Source organism: Schistocerca nitens, chromosome 1, assembly GCF_023898315.1.
Source record: "Schistocerca nitens isolate TAMUIC-IGC-003100 chromosome 1, iqSchNite1.1, whole genome shotgun sequence".
Lineage (NCBI taxonomy): Eukaryota > Metazoa > Arthropoda > Insecta > Orthoptera > Acrididae > Schistocerca > Schistocerca nitens.
The window spans coordinates 384,548,910-384,556,150 of NC_064614.1; positions in this window are offsets into that span (position 1 = coordinate 384,548,910).

Below are 7,241 nucleotides of genomic sequence, written 5' to 3' on the forward strand. Positions count from 1 at the left end.
TTTCTATTTAAATATCTGCATCCTACACTGTTGGCGGTTCTGTGTAGGTGGCAGATACGTGATTTTATTTCGGTGATTATAAAATAGAGCCGAATGTATGCACTGGGTAGCCGAGGCAGCTAGTTCATGGCGATTCGGTAACCAAGTAAATGAATTTACCGAACATGCTGCAAACCACAACAGGGAGCCTGTGTGTCAGCAGTCTCATCCAGTGTGGCGCAACGGCGTTACAATAGAAAAATGAGCCCTGGAGAAGAGGATTTGGTGGTCTGTTGGATTGCTGATAGATTCATATACTCGTGGTCTGGGTTCGATTCCAACTTCTGCCGATGATTTTTGATAGGGAGATACGGATTCTATTCTGTTCTGTCTATGCCAAGTGAAGAAGGTACAATGGCATTGTGGTCTGAAATTCACATTAAACGTGATATTCCTTCCCTACCAATTAGACATTAGGTTGAACCACAATAAAGTCAGGAGTGGCAACATGTAGAAACTCTATCACCAGTAACCTTTCTTATAGTAGTTATTTATTACTAGTGACGAAACAAACGCTATGTAGGGTCATAGGACACTTATTCCATCTTTTATTTGAGCTTCTGTATGTCGATAAAATTGGTTCTGAACTGGGAATGCAACTAAGACCGCCCTTAACGCGGAATTTGATCCCTTCGTGACAATACAGCTCGACTACAAAAATGGTTCAAAAGGCTCTGAGCAATTTGGGACTTAACTTCTGAGGTCATCAGTCCCCTATAACTTAGAACTACTTAAACCTAACTAACCTAAGGACATCACACATATCCATGGCCGAGGCAGGATTTGAACCTGGAACTGTAGCGGTCACGCGGTTCCAAACTGTAGCGCATAGAACCAGTCGGCCAGTCCAGCCGGCAGCTCGACTAAAATTTGTTGTTTGTTCAAAACTGCAGATTCCTCAACATCTCCACATATTGCATGTGAATGGGTTCGAATCCTTGTCCATCACTAAAGTTTTCATTATGTATAATCAAGCTCTAGCATGAGAACACCTATCTGCTGGTGGATAATAATTTTGATTTTTAAAGTATTTTCATTCGTTTCAGCACTAACGATATATGACGTTTTTGATTCTCAGTGAGACACAGAACTATTTGCGAGATCACAGTAACTTCAAGGATGTTATTCCGAGCTGCTGCTGGAGAAAAATTCGGTAGCTGACGTCTCTTTGTGTGTAGTCAACAACGATATGTGCGGGGTTAGATTCAGTCATGGTCACATGTCGCTGCTGGTGTAACCATATTTAACGTTCGTTTTCTCTAGAATATAACAGCGATAGGTGCCGGATTGGAGTACTGGGTAGAAAAAAATTAATGTTTTGTCTCGTCATTTCAGTTAAAACATCTGCTACTGCCGAGAAAATCCTATATGTCACAGCTGATTGTGCTTCGGTAACAATCCGATTAGGTTCTGTGTTCGAATCCCTGTCTGACATGAAGCTTTACCTCACGGCATTTCAAGCAAGTTACTTGTGAAGCAGCAATATTTAACATCTCTTGTAGTTCGTTAACAGGAACAATAGATGCTGGGTAGGAATTCGCGTCCAATAAAAATGTTTACGTTATGTAATTTAAAGTTGATATTTCCTAACTGATACTGTCTGACTCGAGGTATATCACTCTCTGCATGCCTAGTCAGGAGTGACTGTTAGTTTCTGTCAGTTACGAAATCTTTGCTTAGTCTGCATGACCTGGGTTTGAATCCATATGCAGAACGAGACGGTTCGTCGTTTCATTGGAAGTTCATTCATATTCTCAACTAGCAGCTCAAGAAAAAGTTAAATTTTTAATGTCATTTTGTGTTAAATAATAAGTACGGTATGTTACTTTGAAGAGGTAATCATGAATATGACGAACTTACTACATGCATTACCTATCTGACATAATAATAAGAGTGGTATCATTTCAGGTATGTCATTTATTGTAATAAATGTGAGCTTACAAGCCTTAAGGACAGTCTGATCTGTGATAAGGTGTTCCCTGATATTTGTAGTATCGTGGTATTACTTTACATCTTGAGTTATTGCGATACAGAGCAGTATTTTCTAGTGGTGATTTGTTGGAACCATTGCAATTGTCAAACAACTGTACCGAGGAGCGATTAGAGGACCAGCTAGACAGCTGCGTTAGGAGGGTTGTATGCGAATCAGGCGAAATGCAATTCAGGTCGCTTGGATACTTTTGAGCACGACTGTACATCATTAACTTTTAGGGTGCTATCAGGTATTTACAAAACCGGAAAATTTTATCAACAGATGCTTTAATTTTTATTAACATCTTGAAACTTTCCATCAACATTAAGGTTTTTTCGTGAATTAGAGTCGGAAGTGCATCATTCATGGTTATATCTTTGGATATATTCATGGCAGCTATGTTCATTCAAAACAATGGAAAGTAAACACTGTGACAAAATGTGTTTGAATTCCTAAGGAACCAAACTGCTGATTTCATCGGTCCCTAGACTTACACACTACTTAAACTTATGCTAAGAACTACACACACACCCATGCCCAAGAGAGGACTCGAATGTCTGGCGGGAGAATCCATGGAATCCGTGATAGGGCGCCTCTAACCACACAGAAACCCCGCACAGCAAAGAATGTGACGAAATATCTACAAAACTAAGGAGCAACGACGAAAGTACATAAACAAAATACACAACATAAATGGAGTGGATGGTTATAAGAGGGAGACGTCGAAACAATTATATGAATATGTGATGTCTCTTCTTTCGGTCAGATAAAAAAAAAACAGACACCAAAAGGAATCAGCAGCTGTGATGGATGTTATGTAAATTGAAGGATTAAGGGGGAGAAAGGAAAGGAAAAGGACTACTGTTATCTACTGGATCAGAACTTTGTACGACATCAGTGGCAACAAGTGAAAATGCGTGCCATACTGTGTTTGGAAGGCAGGATCTTCTGCTTACTAGGCAGCTGCGTTAAGGCCAATTCATACTGGCTGTCACGGCACCATCACGTCACGGAACCGTCACGTCAACGTGTATTCACTCTGTCGGTCTCGTCATGGCACATCAAGTAAATTGACGACACGTGATCTCAACTCACGTGGCTGTCCTCAACTGTTTTTTTCGAGGCAATTGCAATCTTCACAAAATAACATTCGTTTGATTTTACGCTCTGCCGGCCGTTGTGGCCGAGCGGTTCTAGGTGCTTCAGTCGGGAACCGCGCGACCGCTACGGTCGAAGGTTCGAATCCTGCCTCGGTCATGGATGTGTGTGATGTCCTTAGGTTAGTTAGGTTTACGTAGTTCTAAGTTCTAGGGGACTGATGACCTGTGAAGTTAAATCCCATAGTGCTCCGAGCCATTTTTTTTACGCTCGAAATACAGAGAAGGACTACCGAAGTGCAAAACAACCCAAAAATGACTGTAGGTCCAAAAAATTACAATGTGTGGAACAGAGGATAAATTTCGCACACTATACAAGGAGCTCGAGGAATGTGCATTTTATAAGTAGTGTGGAAAATCGAAGCACCAGATTTTTCATTTGTTACATCAAATTGTACCCTATTTTGCTGAAAGCCTGCCATCACATCTGATGAAAACTTGGTTTCTTTACATTTAGCTGCTTGTCCAGTGCAGATATTTGTGCTGTTGTCATATCATAATAGTTCAAGTGCCATATTTGTTGGTGGGGGGGGGAATGAAACTATATAAATATTGACCACTTATTTTTGCAAAACTGTTTCACACACAATTCAGAGAGCTACTTAACAATAAATGACACTGTCACAAACACATACTTAAACAAACAATTCTAACACATTCCTTGATGTATACTTTAAAAAAAAGCATTTTGCCTCTTGTGCAATGTCTGTAGCTTTCTGTCCCTTTCTTTATGAAACATTACAAATGCCTGACAACAACAAATAAATTCCACTTATTAATCAATCTGATTCTACCACAGTCCTTTTTTCACTTCAAGATGCAGCCATATTGCAGTGCATTTCATTGCAAAATATTAAGTATTGCAACAGTATGTTAACAAAGTAGGTGGCAATTAGTTTAATACGATCACGTCATACAATTCAGACAGCTGCCTCACTGCTTTAATTAATCTTTCGTCATTTGTTATAAAACTCTAAATTTTAACAAAATAAATAACTGAACAGATTAGTTTATAATAAATAACAAAAATAACAAACAACTTAAACCAGCCACGAAAATAACGACGAAGTGAAATATGGAGATGTGGGCATGGGTGTGTATCGCGAGGAAATGAGCTTGGGGTTCATGTGATCAACAACGGATGGAAGATGTCAGCTGTCAAATCTTTCTTCCCGAGAATCCTTGACGCTACCGTGCCATGATACCATGCCATGATGTGAGGTGAAGGGATTTGATGGGACGGTGCATGACTTGTCGTGATGGCTAATATGAGTTGGGCTTTAACCAATGAGCCACTAGGTCACAGTGTTTATCGCAACTGCTCGTACTATCTTAGTACGCTTCTCGGCCACCACCCTATCCATGTCATCCATACTCAATACGTGGGAATGTGGGTCAACTGAGAGGCGTGCCGAGATAGTCCGTCCAGTTGCGATGAAACTGTGGGTGGGTGGTGCTGTGGTTAACGCAACTGCCTTGTAAGCAGGACATCCCGAATTGAAATCCCAGCTGGCACACATTTTCACTCGTCACTGGTGATGCCGTACGAAGTCAAGATGCAGCTGATTTCCTTTTTCTTTCCTTTCCTTTCTCCCCCCTCCTGATTCAATTTACACAATAAGATCGAAACAACGTGTGGTGGCTGTAAACAATTGATTATCACGTGATGTAACTTTCTCGTCTCTAAACGGCACTGCAGTCGACTGCCTTCGGATGCAGACATTACACTGTTCCGTACGTCCAGTGTTAACCTTGAACCGATCTCTGTATTTCTCATCGATACTACTGCTTTCAAAGTTAGTTTTTATACATGGAGGTAGAATAAGGGCAGATGGCGCTACAGACCTACGCTGTACGTTGTTTTGAAGCCAGTGGGCAGGACCTGCCGCCATCTTGTATCCCCCAAAACATGAGCAGACGAGTGTTTACAAATTCTTCTCGTTCGTTATTTCTGTTGTGTGCACGCGATATTTATTTTATATAGTAAATGTTACACTGTTTTAGTTAAAAAACACAGCATAAGGAACGCAACTTCAAACGTTTTTCTGGTCTCAAAATGCGTATTGGAAACAGTAAAGCCGGGTTCACACACGCAACGAAAGTATCGCCACAAGTCAAGTCATTCTGAAGTGGCGCTGTTAGCTACCGTTCACACAGGACGCCACAAATTCTACGTAATTGCGCAGTTTGCAAAATGGCATCACCTGTATCAGCTGATTAAACGGCTGTACATATTACTAAATAAGATGTTTTGGAAACATAATAAATGTAAAATATTACTTACCAAAGTGTTTCTCGTCTCTCTTGTCTCGACTACATGTTTTAAGAACCGGTCTGCAGCTTCAAACCAAGCAAGGCTGGATTTATAAATACCGCCTGTAGACGCACCACTCTTTAAGTGAGTTCGGTACTTTTATATGTTAATTCATGTAAGCATTTCGTATGCTTCGAATTTTTATCTTTGTTGTAGCTACATCAATTCCAGGTACATATTCACGCGTACTGTTTACTATTTCAATTAATGCAGCATCTCTCAAATTTCTGTCTTTGTATGATTCGCTTTTGTGGTTCCAAAGGCATTCTCGTTCTTGATACACCTCCAAGAATCTCATAATTGTTGCTGTTGACCACTCTTTCGACATATTAATAGCAAATGCACAAACAAAAGCACCATCTGCGAACGAATATGCACTAGAAAGGTTTGAATCCAGCCGCGAGGTAGCAATCGAATGACGTTATTCGATTGTGGAGAAGGCAAAATGGCGCAACAAAGTAGAACCAAGTTCAACTTTTTGTGGCGTGACAAAAGTTGCGCTTCTTAAATGGCGCCACCGAAAACTAGGTGTTCACACATGTACCTACAAAGCAACTGCCGTTCGCCATTCGCAGTGGCGATATTTTTGTTGCCTGTTTGAACCCGGCTTAATACGACCTAAAAATATGACGCTTTTGGCCTCAGTACTGTAATTCCCCTTGGTTTATACACTTAGAATAACCGAGAAGAGAAGTATGTGCCATGAAAAGCGTGCATTCTTAATCCATTTCTAATCTCTTTCATTGTGTTTGTGTCGATAACTGACAAAGCCGGAACTCCAAAAGCAATGATTGATAGTTCAGAGGCACCGATTTGTATTCGTTGCATTTTCAAGGCAAATGCAAATTTTAAATGTTCAAGTTTGCAAGAAACTTACCTTATTTCCTGTGGTGTCCCTTAGATGTATGCAGGGATGATATAAGCAAGCCAGCTGTAACTAGTGAAAGATTCGTTAAATTAGGAAGGAAAAGATCTGAATTTAAGATTGTCAGGCCCATTGTAGTTTACACATGTGCTTTGTTTTTAAATTGTACTTACCAAGTGACATTCAGTGTGGCAAATAACAACAATTTACAGGGTAACACAACAACACAGTGGTTAATGTAATGATCTAAATAGCCTGGACTTAAGCCCGGTCCACACGCAACGATCTGTCTGCGCAGACATCGGTGCAGATGTCTGTACATGCAAAAGATCGCTGCAAATGTGGTGTGTTCACACGACACAAACCCCAATCTACTACTCGCCCGCCATCTGTCGGTGTAGAAAAGAAATATCAGTGGCAAGCGACTACGCTCCCCGTAAACGTCAAACATTTAATTCAGTTATTTTGAAATATAGAAATGGAGGAAGTTCTGTTGTGGTCTGTGTTCGCAACTTGTGTTGCAAAAAACATTCAGACCAACCGCAGGAAACAGAGAAAGCGGGCAAAATGGTGTAGACAGTGGCTGCTAAAGCGACAGCAGTTTTCTCACGTAAATTTACTGAGAGAGTTGCAGGACGAACCTAACGACTGGCGAAATTATTTGCGGATGGATGTCGAAACTTATAATTATCTCTTAAAGCTCGTAACCCTTCATATTATGAGAAAAAATAATTGTATGGGAAGGACAATTTCTCCTCATGAACGGCTGGCGGTAACATTGACACTCCAATTTCATCTTCAATTGTACTCCTGCTTGGTCTTGGTGTTTCTTGATCACTAAGAAAGCCAAGCAGATCAAAATACCATAACGTTGGCTGGTATACTTGATCTACT